We start from the raw sequence: 17914 nt of genomic DNA, 5'->3' as shown, positions 1-17914 counted from the left end.
CATGGGAAAGTCTGCTGTAGGGACCTCTCTAAAGTACTGAAGAGCAACGGTGTCTCACTGGAGACTAAGGTGCGTCTGATACAGGCCATGGTCTTTGCAATCACTTGTTGCGTGTCAGAGAGTTGACCAGTGACCAAGGAGGATAGAAGGAGAACTGGTGCCTTTGAGCTGTGGTGCTGGAGAAGAGTATTGAGGGTTCCATGGACTGCTAAGAAAACAAACAGATTTATCCTAGAGAGGGTTAAACCAGGCTGCTCCTTGGAGGCAAGGATTCTGAGGCTTCGGCTGACATACTTTGGACATGTTGTGAGGAGAGACTGGTCCTTGGAGAAGGACATCATGCTTGGGCGGGTGGAGGGCAGGCGCAGGAGGGGAAGGCCCTCTGGGAGGAGGATTGGTTCGGTGACTGGGGTAACCGGAATGAGTGTGTCAGAGACAGTGCGATTGGCACAGTATAGAGCAGGGTTTAGCGCTGTTGTACATAGGGTCGCTATGAGCCACAAGTGACTTGATGGCACATAACAACCACAACAATTCCATAGGAAATTGTGCTGCTGACTGAAAGGCCTGAACAGTGGTTTGAATTCACAAGCAGCTGTTTTCCCCCAGTCTCGGAAATCCAAGAAAGGGTCAGTATGAGTTGGTTCTGGATTGATCACAATTAAAAAGAAAGAGAGAAAGAGAAAGATTTCCCTACGAGGCCCATTATTTTTGTTTCTTGATTAAAATTGGTCACGTTCACTTATTACCTAAATTAGATTGGGGTGAGCTAGATTCAAAAGCTACAGTAGTGGTCAGATTGCTCCAGGGATAATGCCTACACAAATGAATAGATATAAAAATCAGAATCAAAATCATGGTTTTAATTAAAGTACATTCAACATAGAAATCTCAGCTATCTATTAAAATGTTTTTTATAGATATTCAGGTTTTCATCATTTCATAGTATTTAATTTGACCCACTGATTTGTAGACCCACATAGTGGAGTTGAAATTACTTGTTTAAGAAGTCTTTTTCACTAGAAAAAGATAGAAAGATTCTTTAAAAAAAATCCATGTCTGCAACCTCTCATTGTACCATTTATTAACCTGTTTCCAAACACCTTTCTCAACAATGCATCAAAGTGCTAGCTAAGTATTTTATAAATTCTCTAAGAGGCTCTGTGCACTGCGTCTGGTAAGAGATGTGGTTGAGATTTGACTTAATCAATTGCTCCAGTAATCTGGTTCCCTCACCTGCCAACTGAAGATACAGATTGTATGTAGAAATGTCACTGGTGAATTCAAATCCATAAAAATGAAATTTCCAGGCTGATTGTTAAATAACTAAAAATGCCCAGATTGTAATGAGGTGGAAACACAGATAAGCTCTAGGACCTTGGGATGGGGGTGGGGGGACGCAGATAATAAAACAAAAACCTTAAATTACTCACTAAGTAGGAAAAGATCAAGTTTTTGTGTCAGGTGCTGGAGGTCAAATGAAAACTTTTGGATGAGAAAATACTATTTTTTTTTTTTTTTACTCAGTGTCACATACTGCTCATGAAATCAAGAAACAAGTGATTAAGGAATGAGACATATTACAATTCTCAGCTTTCCCCAATAACTTAGTAGGCATTGGAGAAACTCACTCACTGGAAAATTTTCTTAGCTGTCTCAGTCGGTATTGGTTTTAGGATTTCTAAATTTGAGAAACTTAAAAAAAGAACAAAGTGGAGGGAAGGACTTGACTATCTGGAAGTGTAAAACAGCATTGGTATGTTGTTGTTGTTTGTATAGCTTCTTATAAAGAAATGATGATAATGAAATGTAAGTTGGGTTATGGTGCAAATCCTATAGGTCTGGATCTCTAGTGGTTTGAATTCACCACTGACTGGTTCAATAGCAGAAAGATGGGCAGTCTTCTTACATTAAGATTTGCATTTTTAAAAAAAAATAATAATCACCTTCTTAGAATCCCAACAGAGAGTTGGACTTGGTTCAATGACTTTAACATTGTTTTGGGCATGCTAAGTAACAGTAAGAAAGCTTTATTATTTCAAAGAAATAATGAGGATGACTCAGATTATGGCAAAACAACTCCCTATCAGTCTTGAAGGCAATTTACCAGCTGCTCTGAGGGAGAAAGATGGGCAATCTCTTCCCACGCGATTAACTGCCTCTGAAAACCTACCAGGGTAAGCTATGTGTAAGTTCCAACTCAATGGTATTCAATGAATTCCATCTTCTGGTGACACTTCTGGTTAAGCCATGATTACCTTCCACTGAAAGTTAACTATCAGAGACCTGTTGTACAGTGAAGTCCAGAAGAAAGATTACTTTGATGGAGTCTTATGACCCAAACAACAGTAGAAACACTTTTGCTTACTGCCCTTAAAATGTATCACTGTATATGAATTATAGCTTATTTCAGTAATATTTATCTAGCATCTATTTTGTGTGGCACAGATTCTAGACACTGCTGCTACAAAAATGAATTAGATACAGATTCTTTCTCAGAGTAGCACATGGTTTAATGAGATAGCCATATAAATAAATACTCCACTGTTATTTAATAAGGGCAGTGGCAGAGTTAAATATGCTGCCACTAGGAAAAATGGAAGAGGCAAACTGGGTAAAATTGAAAGAATAAGTAAAAGAAAATGGCATTGAAAAAAGGATACATGCAAGTAACTTTTAATGTAAATGACATTTTATCCCCAAGTTTAAAAAAGATTCTTCACAGCAGGTACCAAATCATAAAACATTGATTTTCTACTACAAATATTCCCTATGAAAAAAAAAAATATTCCCTGTGCATTAAACCTAAAAGTAAATAAACAAAAAACTCAACCCAAGCCTTTGAAATGTTGAGACAAATGAATGAGTTCTTAACAGTATTTATTTTACCTCTTCTGTTGTTATTTAACATCTATTATACTTCATTCCGATTCCTCTTTATAGAGTTCAGCTTCTCAAATAACTTTCTCAGCATACAGATTGAATAGGTATGGAGGAAGAACACAAGTGTGTTGCACTCTTTTCTTAATTTTAAACCACAGTGTTCCCTTACTCTGTTCGCACAACAGCCTCCTGGTCTAGGCATGGGTTTCACATGGGATTCCCATTCTTCTCAATGTCAGCCACAACTTGTTCTGATCCACCCAGTAAAATGCCTTTCCATAGTCAATAAAGCACAATTAGACATTCTTCTGGTATTCTCTACTTTTAGCCAGGATCCATCTGATATCATGAATGATATCTCTGGTGCCACAGCCTCTTCTAAATCCTGCTTGAACATCAGGCAATTTTCAATGTACTGTTTTGTTTTTGAATGATCTTCACAGTATTTTCTTTATGTGATGTTAATGATATTGTTTGATAGTTTCCATGTTCAGTTGGATCACCTTTCTTGGGTATGGAAACAAACACAGACCTCCTCCAACCCCTTGGCCAAACATCTGTCCTCCAAGTTTTCTGGCATAGTCTGGTGAGCATATCCAGGGCTGCATCTGTTAGTTGAAACAAATAAATTGATATCCTATCAATTCCTGGGTCCTTTTTTTTTTCTCCTTCATTACCATTAGCTCTTGCTCATATGGTACTTCCTGAATTGTTTCAGTGTCAATCAGGGGTTCTTTTGGTACAGTGATTCTGTGTATTCCCTCCATCTTCTTTTGATGCTTTCTCGGTCATTCAATATATGCCAATAGCATCTTTCAATATTGTGACTTGAAGTTTAAATTTGTTTTTTTAGTTCTCTCAGCTTGAGATATGCAGAGTGAGTTCTCCCCTTTTTATTCTCCACCTTCAGCTCTTTGTACATTCCGTTTTAATACTTTTCTTTCTCCTACTGAGTTGCCCTTTGAAATCTGCTCAGCTCTTTTACTTTGACATGTTTTCATTTTATTTTGGCTTCATGATGCTTTAATGAAATTTTTATAATCTCTTCTAACATCCATTTTGGGTTTTTTCTTTCTCCTCTGTCTTTGTAGTTATTTTTTGCTTTCATCATGGATGATATCCTTAACATCATCTCACAACTCATTCCCTCTTCAATCATTGCTGCTCAATGACTCAAACCTATTCCTAAGAGGATCCTGAAATTTAGATGGAATAGATTCAAGATCTTATCTTAGTTCTTGTGGGCTAATTTTATTTTTCTTTGGCCTGAATTTGAACTTTCACATTGATGATTGATGCTCAGATCCACAGTCTTCCCTGGCCTAGTTTTGACTGCCAGTGTTGAGCTTCTCTAACAATTACTTCCATAGCTGTAGTCAATCAGATTCCTATCCTATGCAGTGCATCAGATGAAGTTCATGTGGAAACAGTGGGCAGCCTGGTCTGGCCACTGTTCACAAGTGGGATGAATTTAGTCTCTCTCAACTGATAATGATGTTAGCTCTCGGTTCTGCGTATATACTTTTCACTATGTTGAGATTCCTCCTTATACCTATTTTGTTGAATGTTTTAGTTAGGAAGAGGTGCTGAATTTTGTCTAAGACCTTTTCTGCATCAATTGATAGGACCATGTGGCTCTTGTTCTTTGCTTTCTTAATACTATTAATTGCCTTAATGGTGTTTCTTATGTTGAATCATCCCTTCACTCTTGTTATGAATCCCACTTGGTCATAATAAATTACTTTTGAACATACTGTTGGATTGGCCAAGGTTTTATTAAGGATGTTTGCATCTCTGTTGATGAGAAATATTGGTTTATAGTTTTATTCTGTTTTATTTTGGTAATATCAATTTGTTTCATAAAATGACTCGGAATGTTCCTTTTTTTCCTATTTTTTAAAATAATCTATGTAGAAGTCGTGTTAATTCAGCTCTTAATGTTTGATAGAATTTACCTGTAAAGACCAAGACTCCCCACCCCCCAGGGGGAAGGGAAGAAGAAACTTTTTATGACCTGCTCAATTCACTCTTTTGTCAAGGGTCTGATCAGTTGTTCACCTGCTGTTGGGTCAATCTGGCTAGTCTGTTGGTTTCTAGGAATATGTCCGTTTCTCCTAAGTTTTCCACTGTATCTGACTGTATAGCTTTTTATAATATTCTGATATTATCAACTTGAATCTCTTGCCACTAGGTCACCAGAGTTAGTTATAATAATAACAATACTAGTACTTATGGTTGAAGGCAGCAGCGGCTTCAAGCCCAAAAGGAGAAGAGGAGGGAGGAGATGGCCATAACCGCCCAGGTTTGCTCCACCCAGGTGGCTGTGATCCTTTGGCCAGAGAGGATGGTGCTGTGTATGTGGGAGTTGTGATGTGTTCTGGCGGTCTCTGGAGAAAGGCCTCTGCGGCCTTCGGGCCAGTCTTTCATTGTTTTTGTTCAGACATTCCTCTAGGTCGTATAGCCCTGGTGTACAAGTTGCCGTCCTGCAGTCACTTGTGGTTGCTGTGAGGCTGAACACTGTGACACAGATGTGTCAAATGCATTAATGATTGGCTACCCAATGCGGACTGAGAGTGGGGTGGAGCTCCCCGGTTAAACAAGCGTGGAAAGAGGAGTGGAGTCCACTTTCATAATAGCTTGCCTCCGGGAACCCTATGAACTTGAAGAGAGGATAAAAGGCACCCAAGCGTCAAGGACTCTCCTTCGTAGGGTCGCTATGAGTCGCCTGCGACTCGACGGTACTTAACAACAACAACAACATTATCAACTTAATTTTGACTATTTCTGTTGTGTCTTCAGCTCTTAAATAAAGTTTATGGAGGATATTTGGACGACTGAGCAACCTATGGAGAAATGCTCAAAATCACTAGCAATCAGAGATGTAAATCAAAACAACAATGAGATAACATCACACCCCAGTAGACGTACCAAAATTTGACAACATAGCAAGCAATAAATATTGTAGAGGATGCAGAAAGATTAGAGTGCTTATGCACTGCTTGTGGGATTGTGAAATGGTACAACTACTATGGAAGACAGTTTGGAATTTCCTCAAAAAGCTGAACACAGAAATCCCATATGATGCAACTACTCTACTACTAGGAATAAATCCCAAGAAAATCAGAACTGACACATGAATAGAGATATGTAAAAGAAGAATCATAACATTAAATCCATAAAAAAGTCTTAAATCCATTATCTAAATAATCATCCTAAGAAAGTATGAAAAGTAAGTAAATTAAGCTCTTAGCCTAAAGAATGATTAAAAAAGGCATGACAAGAGAAAAATACAGTTGAAAAGAGAAATACAATGTAAAAGGAATAATAAAATTATGATTGTGTTCTTTCAAAAGATCAGTAAAATAACAGAGGAATCACAAAACACCAGAACAATTAAAAAAAAAAGGGAAGAAAAGAAATACTCCTATTTTACCATTGTAAAAAGATAAAATAATTAAAAAAATAACTTTGTTGTGTGGTTACAAAGGTAAACATATATGCAAATATATGTATGTATAGGAGGGCACATCTGGGAGTATGGATGTGCAGGTATAGATGTAGTGGGGGTCATATGTACACACATGTTTAGATATCTACATATATATTAAAATATATGTAATATACCACGCAAAGAACATAAGAATGGGTACTACAGAGAGACAAACAAACATTTCTCATTGTTTACTGGGTTTGAAATACTCTAACCATAGTTTTGTGGGATAATTTTGTCAATTAAGAAAAGATTATTTGAAACATTTACTGATTTAGATCAAAGAGCACAGCATTCAATGTTGACGTTTCTAAGTGCTGTCGAGTCGTAGGCGACTCATAGCGACCCTATGAATGAAAGATCTGAACACTTGTATAACTTTCATCCTTTCTCCAAGTTCATAGGTTTCCAGAGGCAAGCTATTTCAGAAGTGGATGCCACTCCTGCTTCCAAGCTTGTTTTAATCATGGAGTTTCATCAAACACACTTCACCATGTGACACCATATATGGATTGTAAATAAACATGAAGAAATATAATAAGCCTTGTAAGTGAACCAATAAGTAAAATTATGACAAAAGGAGAAGATGTCAAAATTTTATTTCACTGGGATCAGCAGTCAATGTCTACCGAAGTAGCATAAAGGAAATCCACTCACTACAAAAAAAAAAAAAAAAAGCCAAAAACCTTCTTAAAAATATTGACAAACAAAGATAATATTACTTTGAGGAATAAGTTGTGCTTAACCTAAGATATGGTACTTTTCAGTTGCTTGACATGCATGCAAAAGCTAGAAAATTAATGATGACTAAAAAAAATATACCTTTGAATTGTAGCGTTAACCGAGAATATGGAGTACGCAATGGGCTGTCAATAGAATGAACAATCAAGCAAAAGTGCTGTCAGAGTGTTCTTTAAAAGTCAGTTTGGTCAGACTAAGTTTTGTGCACTTTGGTTATGTTACCATAAGGGAGCAATTCCTAAAGAAGGACATCATGCTGGTATCTTTTGTTGTTGTTTTGAACAATAGCATCAGAACCAACCCATAGCTGACCCTCTGGTGGCTTTTGAAAAGTAGTAAACCACAGGTTAAGAGATTGTCCATTTTTCTTCTGCACAGTTATAGATTCAAATAGTGTATCTTTATGGTGGCAGTGCATTCCTCACCATCAAGTCACCAGAGCTTCCTCATGCTGGTAGAGGGCCAGCAAAAAAGAGGAAGACCCTTAAGGAGATAGATAGCTATAGTCGCTGCAACAAGGAGATCAAACACAGGACCAGGTGGTGTTTCTATTCTGTGAGAACTGTACTCTATGAATCAGAACTGATTTAGCAACTCAACACATACTCCTCACATACATTGATATCTATTGCACATAGGGGACACAGTTATGAATACCACCAAGATATAACCAAACCAAACACCTGACAGGGTAGGTTTGCTGGGTTTGAAAGCTTGAAACCATACTCTCATGGAATAATCCACTCAATTGGGATAATATTTCATAAAGACAGTGATCTTTGCCCCAGTTTGGTTGAGTAGTATCTGGAATAGTTTGTAATCAGCCATCTATTGGTCTCAACTCATCTGGAACAAAAGAACATAAAGAAGGCCCAGGAAAATGAATTGAGAGTCCGTACAAACTCATCTAATCTTACATCAGAACAATTAGATTGTACTTAGCTACCACAATTGGTTGTCCTGACTGAAGATATAAAAGATCCCAGATAGTAAGGGAGAAAAATAAGTATAGAATAAAACTCAAATTTCTATCATATATTAGAGGAAAAACCCATTACTATTACTCTATGACATTTATTGAATTTGAAACAAAGCCTACTTCCAATTGTCACTTTTTATTCAAATAATAGATGAAATTATAAAATAAACAATGTCACCTGTGAAGGCTGTGTTTCCAATACTATTAAGCTATGAAATCAAATAGCCAGTACATATCCTAAACCAAAAATAAGAAACTAAGGAGGGTTAGAGAAACTACTATAAAGAGAACAAAAAAACCTTAAGATGGCAAAACTGTTGACACATTATGAAAAATGAAACCAATATCATGGAACAAGTTGTGTCAAAATTGTTAAATTGGAACCTAATTTTCTATGTAAAATTTCACTTAAAACACAATAAACTATTTTAAAAAGATAATGAAGAAATGTTATGAATACTTTCTGTTCATGAATTTGACAACTTTGATGGACTGACAAGTTGATTTGAAAGACACAAACTGCTGAAACTCAATTAAGAACTAGCTAACCTGAATGGTCTCATAAGATTTTGAAGAGATTTCAATATTCATTATTTAAGCAGATATGTAAATGAAAACAAGCACATACAAAGATTTTCAAACTCATTAATCATTAGGGCTATGTCCATTTAAACCATAATATGATACCATTTATCCCTATTATAATAAATCCTGGTGGAACAATGGTTAACTCTTGAGCTAACAGCAGTTCAAACCTACCAGCCTCTGTAAGAAAACAGACATGGTAGCCTAGTCCTATAAATATTTGTAGTATTAGAAATACTATTGTTAAGTTTCATCTAATTGACTACAACACACTGCAAGTCTATGAACAACAGAGGTGAACCATGTGCTATCCTGTACCATCCTGATGATCTCCAACATGCTCAGCCCATTATTACAGTCATTGTGTAAACCTATCTTATTGACGGTTTCCTCTCATTTGCTTACTCTTCACCGTTGCCAGCATGATGTCTTTTGCCAGGAATTGTAATCTTCTGATAATATGCCCAAATTATGTTAGACAAAGTTTTGCCACCTTTGCCTCTGAGATTCATCTTGGTTGCATTCCCTCATGATATTTTGCTCTTTTGGCAGTCCATGGTATGCTTTTGTACTCTTCTCCAACACTACAATTAAAAGATATTGATTCTTCTTCTGTCATCCTATTCGCTGCCTAGGAAGTAACTGGAAAGATTATGGCTTGTTTTTAAATGGACATCCTTGCTCTTTAATACTTTGGCAAAGTCTTTGATACCAGATTTTCCCAAAATAATATGTCTTATACAGTATATCCTATAATATCAGTTAACTTTGATCAAAATCTTTTGTCAATTATAATGTATACACTTTGTTTAAAAGTCTCTTCAAATCCTCACTGTACCTTGGCTATTGACCCTACCCATCTGTTCACTAAACTCTGCTCCCATAGTATGAACTTTTTTTCCTTCTCCTCATTCTTTCTCCCACGGGACATTTTTTAAATACCCATATTGTTCCTTTACCAGTTCTTTCCAGGTTTGTCTTCCCTTGTCTGTTGATTTCTTGACTACTTTGCTATGGGTGTTGATTGTGAATTCAATCTGTATGCTGAACAAATCATTCAAGAAGCTTGACTCTAAAGAAAAATGTGGCAAAGGAATTGAAGGAAGAATCAACAACCTAAATTAGGCAGATGACAAAATCTTGCTTACAGCAAATGAAGATGTGAAGCACTTACTGCAGATGATTAAAGACTACAGTTTTAATATGGATTACATCTCAACATCAAGAAAACAAACACCCTCATCACTAGACCAATAGTCTCAGCACACTGATTATATTGGTAACAAGAAAAGATAAAACCTTGTGAACATATTTCCTAATTTTAAGACATTCAGTGTTCCAAATAAATTCATACATACATACATAAATACATATTCCACAGTCTCTCTCTCTCTCTCACTATCTATCTATCTCTAACCTATCTCTATATCCTATATCTATCTCTCTATCTCTATCTCTCTATCTCTATCTACCTATATCTGCCTATATTTATACCTATATCTATCTACCTATATCTATATTTATCTATATCTATCTATATATATGTATATGTTGTTGTTACACTTGCGACTCATAGTGACCCTTTGTACAAGAGACCTAAACTCTGCTCTGTCCTGTGCCAGTTGCAAAGTCTCTGATACACCCATCCCGATTACCCCAGTCACTGAATCAATCCACCTCATAGGGGGCCTTCCCCTTCTGCGCTGTCCCTCCACCCTACCAAGCACGACACGATGTCCCTCTCCAAGGACCTGTCCCTCCTTGCAACATGTCCAAAGTATGTTAGATGGAGCCTTAGAATCCTTGCTTCCAAGTAGCAGCCCGGTTTGACCCTTTCCAGGATGAATCTGTTTTCCTAGCAGTCCATGGTACTCTCAATACTCTTCTCCAGCACCACAGCTCAAAGGCATCAATTCTCCTTCTATCCTCCTTAGTCATTGTCCAACTCTCTGATGCATAACTAGTGATAGCAAAGACCATGGCCTGTATCAAGCACACCTTAGTCTCCAGAATGGCACGTGCCGTGAGTGTTGATTGTGGAGCCAAGCAAACTAAAGCTGTTCATAATCTCAGTCTCTTCACCATTCATCCTAATGCTGCCAGTTGGCCTAGTGGTGAGAATCCTTGTCTTCTTCACACTTGACATTGAGCCTCAATCCATATTGAAGGCTGCAGTCCTTGGACCCTCTGCAGCAAGCACTTCAGGTCCTCCTCAGTTTCAGCAAGCAACGTTGTGTCATCTGCATAACGCAGATTGTTGATAGATATTTCACCAATCTTGACCCCACATTTCTCCTCAAAGAGCCCAGCCTCCTGGATAATCTGTTCTGCATACATGTTGAAAAGGTATGGAGGCAGGAAAGATCCCTGGCGTACACCCTTTCCAATTTTGAACCATGCAGTGTTTCCTTATTCTGTTCTGACGACTGCCTCTTGGTCCAAGTATAGGTTTCGCATTAGCACGATCAAGTGATCTGAGATTCCCATTTTTATCAGCGTCAGCCAGTTTGTTATGATCCACACAGTCAAACGCCTTTGCATAGTCAATGAAACACAGATATACATTCCTCTGGTATTCCCTGGTATTCAGCCAAGATCCATCTAACATTAGCTACAATATCCCTAGTGCCACGACCCCTTCTAATCCCAACCTGGACTTCTGGTAGTTCTCTGCTGATGTGTTGTTCCAGTTGTTTTTGGATAATCTTCAGTAGAATCTTGCTTGCGTGTGAAATTAATGAGATTGTTCTATAGTTTCCACACTCTGTTGGGTCACCCTTCTTTAGGACGGGAACAAATATAGATCTCTTCCAGTCAGATGGCCAGGTGGTTGCTCTCCAGATTTCTTGGCACAACTTGGCGAGCACATCCAGGGCAGTATCTGTTAACTGAAATATGTCAATTGGTATACCATCTATTCCTGGGGCCTTATTTTTTGCTATTTCCTTGAAAGCAGCTTGAACTTCTTCCTTCATCATCATAGGCTCTTGCTCATATGTTGTTTCATTAAATTCTTCTGTGTCTGCCAATTCTTTTTGATACAGTGACTCAGTATATTCTTTTCATCTTCTTCTAATACTTTAATATTCTGCCTAAAGCATCCTTGATTATTTCATTATATATATTCACACACACACACACACACACACACACACACACACACACATATACTCCATTATATATGTATATATTCCATTATACACATTTATATATATTGACCATATATATTCCACTATATATGTACGTATATATTCCACCACACACACACACACACATATTACACCATATATTGTTGTTGTTGTTGTTATGTGTCGCCAAGTCACCTGAGACTCATAGCAACCCTATGTACAACAGCTCTGAATCCTGCCTTGTCCTGAGCCAGTATGTCACAGACTCCCACACACCTACCCACATTGCCCTAGTTACTGTATAAATCCATCTCATCTGGAGTCTTCTTCTCCTGCACTGTCCCTTCACCCTTCTGAACATGATGTCCTTCTCCAAGGATTGGTCCCTCCTGCTCACATATCCAAAGTATGTTAGATGAGCTTCAAAATCCTAGCCTTCAAGGAGAAATTTGATTTCACCCTCTCCAAGACAGACCTATTTGTTTTTGTGGTGGTCTGTAGTGTGTTTAAGACTCTTCTCCAGCACCACAACTCAAAGACATCAGTTCTTCTTCTGTCAACCCTAGTCTAGTTCTCTGATATATAGTAAGTAATTAATTGCAAAGAGTATGGCCTGAATCAGGTGCTCATTAGGCTAGACTGATATCCTTGCTTCTCAGTACTCTAGAGAGGGCCCTGACAGTAGATTTACCTAATGCAATTCGTCTTTTGATTTTCTGACTTCTGGTGTCAGGAGTGTTGTTCTTGGAGCCAAGTAAGCCCCGACTGTTAACGACTTCAATCTCTTAGCCATTCATCATGGTGCTTCCAATTGGCTCAGTGGTGAGAATCTTTGTTTTCTTGATGTTGAGCTTCAATCCATGTTGAAGCTATATACATATGTTCTTCTTGTTGTTGCTGTTGTTGTTGTTATGTACCATCAAGTCACCTGCAACTCATAGTGACCGTATGTACAACAGCCCTAAAATCTACTCTATCATGTCCCAATCTTATTGTCTCTGACACACCTACCTCCATTACCCCAGTCACTGAATCAATCCATCTCATCAAATCTTCCTCTCCTTTGCTCTCCCTCTATCATCTCATGCTTGATGTCCCTCTCCAAGGACTGATCCCTCCTTGCAACATGACCAAACTATGTCAGATGAAGCTTCAAAATCCTTACCTTCAAGGAGCAGCCTGGTTTCAGCCTCTCAAAGACAAACCTGTTCATTCTCTTAATTCATGGTATATTCAGTACTCTCCTCCAACACCACAGCTCAAAGGCATCAACTCTCCTTCTATCAGCCCTAGTCATTGTCCAGCTCTCTGATGCATAGCAAATGATACTAAAGACCATGGCTTGTATCAGGCACACATTAGTCTACAGACTGACATCATTGTTCTTTAGTACTTTGGAAAGGCCTCTGACAGCAGACTTTCCCAATGCAGTAAGTCTTTTAATTGCCTGGCTACTGGTATATGTTGTTGTTGTTATGTGCCATCAAGTCGCTTGTGACTCATAGTGACCCTATGTCCAAGAGCCCTAAATGGGGTTCTATCCTGTTCCAACCTCACGGTCTCAAACACACTCATTCCCACCACTCCACTCACAGATCAATACATTTTCATCGAGGGTCTTCCTCTCCTGTGCTGTACCTCCACTCTTCTAAATATGATGTCCCTTTCCAAAGACCATTCCATCCTTGCAACATATCCAAAGTATATCAGACAAAGCTTCAGAATTCTTGATGCCAAGGAGCATTCTGGCTTCACTCTCTCCAGGACAAACCTGTTTGTTCTCCTAGCAGTCCATGATATATTCAACGATCTTCTCCAGCACCACAGCTCAAAGGCATCAGTTCTCTATCATCCCTATTCACTGTCCAACTCCTTGATGCAAAGCACGTAATTGCAAAGGCTATAACCTGGATCAGGCACACCTTAGTCTCCAGCCTGACATTGTTGCTCTTCAGTACTTTTGAGACGTCCCTCACAGCTGACTTTCTCAGTGCAATTTGTCTCTTGATTTCCCGGCTGCTGCTACCAAGAATGTCGACTGTAGCAACATTAACTTTGCAACAAGCAAACTAAAACAGTTAACTATCTCAATCTCTTCACCATCCATACTGATACTGCCAATTGGCCCAGTGTCCTGACGTTGAACCTCAATCCATATTGGAGGCTGCGGTCCTTAACCTTCTGCAGCAAGCAGTTCGGGTCCTTCTCAGTTTCAGCAAGCAGGGTTGTGTCATTTTCATAGGGCGGGTTGTTGATGAGTCTTCCACCAATCCTGATGCCACATTCCTCCTCATATAGCCCAGTGTTCTGGATTAGCTGTTCTACATACAGATTGAAAAGGTATGGAGACAGAATACATCCCTGACGGACCCCCTTCTTGATTTTGAACCATGTAGTGTCTCCTTACTCTGTTTTGACGACTGCCTCTTGGTCCAAGTATAGGTTTCACATTAGTGCAATCAAGTGTTCTGGGATTCCCACTCTTCTCAGTGTCAGCCATAGCTTGTTGTAATCCACACAGTCAAAAGCCTTTGCATAGTCAATGAAGCACAGATAAACATTCTTCTGGTATTCTTTGCTTTCCTGCTAAGATCCATCTAACATTAGCTATAATATCCCTAGTACCACGACCTCTTCTAAATCCAGCCTGCACATCTGGCAGTTCTCTGTTGATATATTGTTCCAAACGTTTTTGGATAATTTTCAGCAGAATCTTGCTTGCATGTGATATTAATGATATTGGTTGATAACTTCCGCACTCTGTTGGGATATAATTCTATGTCTCACTATATTTATATATCCCAACATATTTATATAGTCCACCAATATACATATGTTACTATGTTTATATTTACATATATTCTATTCTAGGGAGCTCTCATATGCCAGCCCAAATGTTCATGAGAGAATGATCCATCAACTACTTCATGAAAGAAAGATGGGCAATCAACTCCCCTGTGATTTAGTGGCTTTGAAATCTGCCAGAGGGTCATGTAATAAGGAGGTTTTGACTTGATATTACATAATAACAACAATAAATATATTTAATAGAAAATTACTCAGTAATATAAATAAACAAAATATTAACTCAAACAGGGAAATAGCTGATTCATAAATCTGTTTTTTTCTACATGAAAGGAATTAATAAGGCTTCATATCATGAAATTTTATTTATATGGTTTTGTTGAAATGCTATATAAATTATTTTGATTCAGTCCTTAGTCTTTTAAATCATTTTTTATGCATCTGAAAACTGAACAATGAATAAGGGTGACAGTATAAGAGTTGATGCATTTGAATTATAGTATTGGGGGGAAAACCAAATACTGAATATCCCACAAGCTGCAAAAAACCCCACAAAATAAAACTCCAAACAGATATATTTTGGGAAAAGTGCAGCAAGAGTGCTCCTTGGAGACAATGGTCATGTAACTTCATCTCACATATTTTGCACATGTTGCTAAGAAAGGCTGTTTCTTAGAATGAGATGTCACACTTGGAAAGATCAAGGAAAGAGAGGAAGATCCTTGATGAGATGGATTGACACAGTGATGGCAGCAATGGGTTTAAGTGTGTCAAAGATGTGTCAAACTGTTTCAAGGATAGCACCACAGGATAAGACAGGGCTCAGATCAGTTGTTGACAGAGTTGCTATGAGTCCTTCAACCTGATGGTCCCTAACACCACCACCACTGTTTTGGAATAGCAAAACTGTAGAAAAGAAAATGTGCCTATGTTTTCAGGAAGAGAAAGGAGTGTTTGAATCAAAGAAGTAAAGGAGAGGTTGATGGAAAGCAAAAGAGCTATTGTATATCTTGACTGTAGTTATGATCACACTGTATATTACATGTTTGTCAAAACTCACATAAATGTACACTTCTGGGGTGAATTTTATTTTATATCTATAAAACTTTAAGAAAATAATTTTTAAAACAAATGGTTTCTTTCAAAATACATATAAATATAAGGCATCTAGAATTCCCTGGTTCATGATTCCCTAAATGGATTTCTACTAGAGTAACACATCCAGGCTCTTTTCAAATCTGTACTCACTCCTTTCAAGTGGCAGAGAATCAATTTTCTGACCAGTGAGGGTGAGTCTGCCACCCATTTATTTAAGTTCTTGATTGAGTGGAGTTAATATAGTAAAAGCTACAGCCACCTGTGTCCTTTTCCTCTAGATATTTGTTTTTCCATGATTCCCATGTTTGGCAGCTGCAAAACTTGTTGTTTAGCTGAATTTAATATCTGTCTTGCAGGTCCCATCACCACAAAATTTGGTGCTAAAGACTGTAGGAGTAGTAGTTAGTAAGGAAGCCAAAGACAAGCTAAGTTTCACTCTACAACGTTATTACTAATAAAGCTATTATTGTACCACAGTTGATGTTGGTTTCTTTCTTTTACTGTTTGAATGCTAACGGGAAGAAGTAACTCTTTAGAGAAATCTTTGGCCAACTGAGAGCATTGAAAAAATATGACTGGGTCACTAAGACTGGAAAAAGAAGGAAAGAGATGAAAGTTTAATTAAAAAATAATATTTTTTCATTTTTATATATTAGTTTTAAAAGTATTCCAAATTCCAATGTACAGAAATATACAGAGGCAGATGGCATGCCTGCACTAGGGAGCTGAGAGCACACTTGCACCAGGGAGCTGATGGCACACTAGTGCCAGAGAGCTGACAGCATGCATGACTGCATCAGGGCCCAATGCACTGGGGAGTGAGTAGGAAAGCTGGAATTTAGGTGAGTGTGAGCCTGGAACTCCATTGCTGGTGGCCCACACCCAGATCTCTGGTCCCAATGCCAATGCCCCATTCCCAGAACTCTGGTCCTGACACTAACACCAGCACCAGAAGCTGACATGCACCAGGAGCGATACTGGAACTTGTCTGAGGTACTTTGTGGGGTGGGGTGTCACTGCTATTTTCCTGGATCACATAGGACACGTTAAGCTCAATCTGAAGGGAGCAAGACAGCTGGAACTCATACTTAAAGGGAAAACCAAGGCTTCCTGGTTTTCCAATCAGGTCTTCATGTTCCACCTTGCATCTCGTCACATCCAGTCCATCAACTGTCTTTAATCCAGAGAACTTTATGCTATCCTAGCTGTGGCTGTTGTCTGACAGAGGAGGCTGCTTTCAAAGGCTCTTTCACTACCAAACTGAAGCATATCTTCCTTGGGTCAGAAGGTAGAGAGTAACCCAGGTAGGTAGCTGCTGCTCCACCGTCTTCTGGAGTGGTGACTTCAGATCAAGTACCTGCTATCTCCTCAGACATGAAAAAATTTCCACAGCAATGTTATGTAGGAAGCAGGCTACCTCACCCCCCCATACAAGCTGAAACCAAGATGTCACCCTAAAAGAGTGACACAGTATCAATGGAATTCCTGTAGCAAGAAAGTCTAGTAAAATTTTCTGAGACAGAATTTAAAAGAACAATGATTGAATATTTTCTATGGGTGAAAGACAAACTTGAAGAATTACACTGCAAGCAAAAACCAAGAGGAGATTAAAAAAATAAAATTTTAAAAAGGCAGATAAAAGAATCGAAGCAATAAAGGCTCAGGAAAACAAGAAACCACAAACCAAAATATGAGGACCAATGTTTCAGATGCTGCCAACATAATAGAGGATGACATCAGCAGAGTTCAAGAGATGGAACACAGAGTCAGTGAAATAGAAGATAGAATTGTCACCACTGATCTGCTAGAACAAAAAGTATAATCATAAAGGAAGAAAAAAGAAGAAAACCTAAGAATAATGTGGGACACCATCAAGAGAAATAACATGTGAATAATCAAAATCCCAGAACAAGAATAAGCAACTAAAGGTACCAAAAAATTGTGGAAGAATTATTAGATGAAAATGTTCCAGGTATACTGAAGAATGAAATAATATATATTCAAGAAGCTGAGAGAACAGCTTATAGAATAAAACCCAAAATAAATACATCAAAACATGTTGTTGCTGTTATGTGCCGACGAGTCATTTTCGACTCACAGCGACCTTAGGCACAACAGTCCTAAACCCTGCTCTGTCCTGCGCCAAACACACTGCCTCCGACACACCCATCCCGATTACCCCAGTCACCGAATCAATCCATCTCA

The sequence above is a fragment of the Elephantulus edwardii genome, unplaced genomic scaffold (assembly GCF_000299155.1).
Source record: "Elephantulus edwardii isolate Elephantulus edwardi_28Jun2011 unplaced genomic scaffold, EleEdw1.0 scaffold00057, whole genome shotgun sequence".
Taxonomy (NCBI): Eukaryota; Metazoa; Chordata; class Mammalia; order Macroscelidea; family Macroscelididae; genus Elephantulus; species Elephantulus edwardii.
This window is presented reverse-complemented; position numbering follows the sequence as displayed.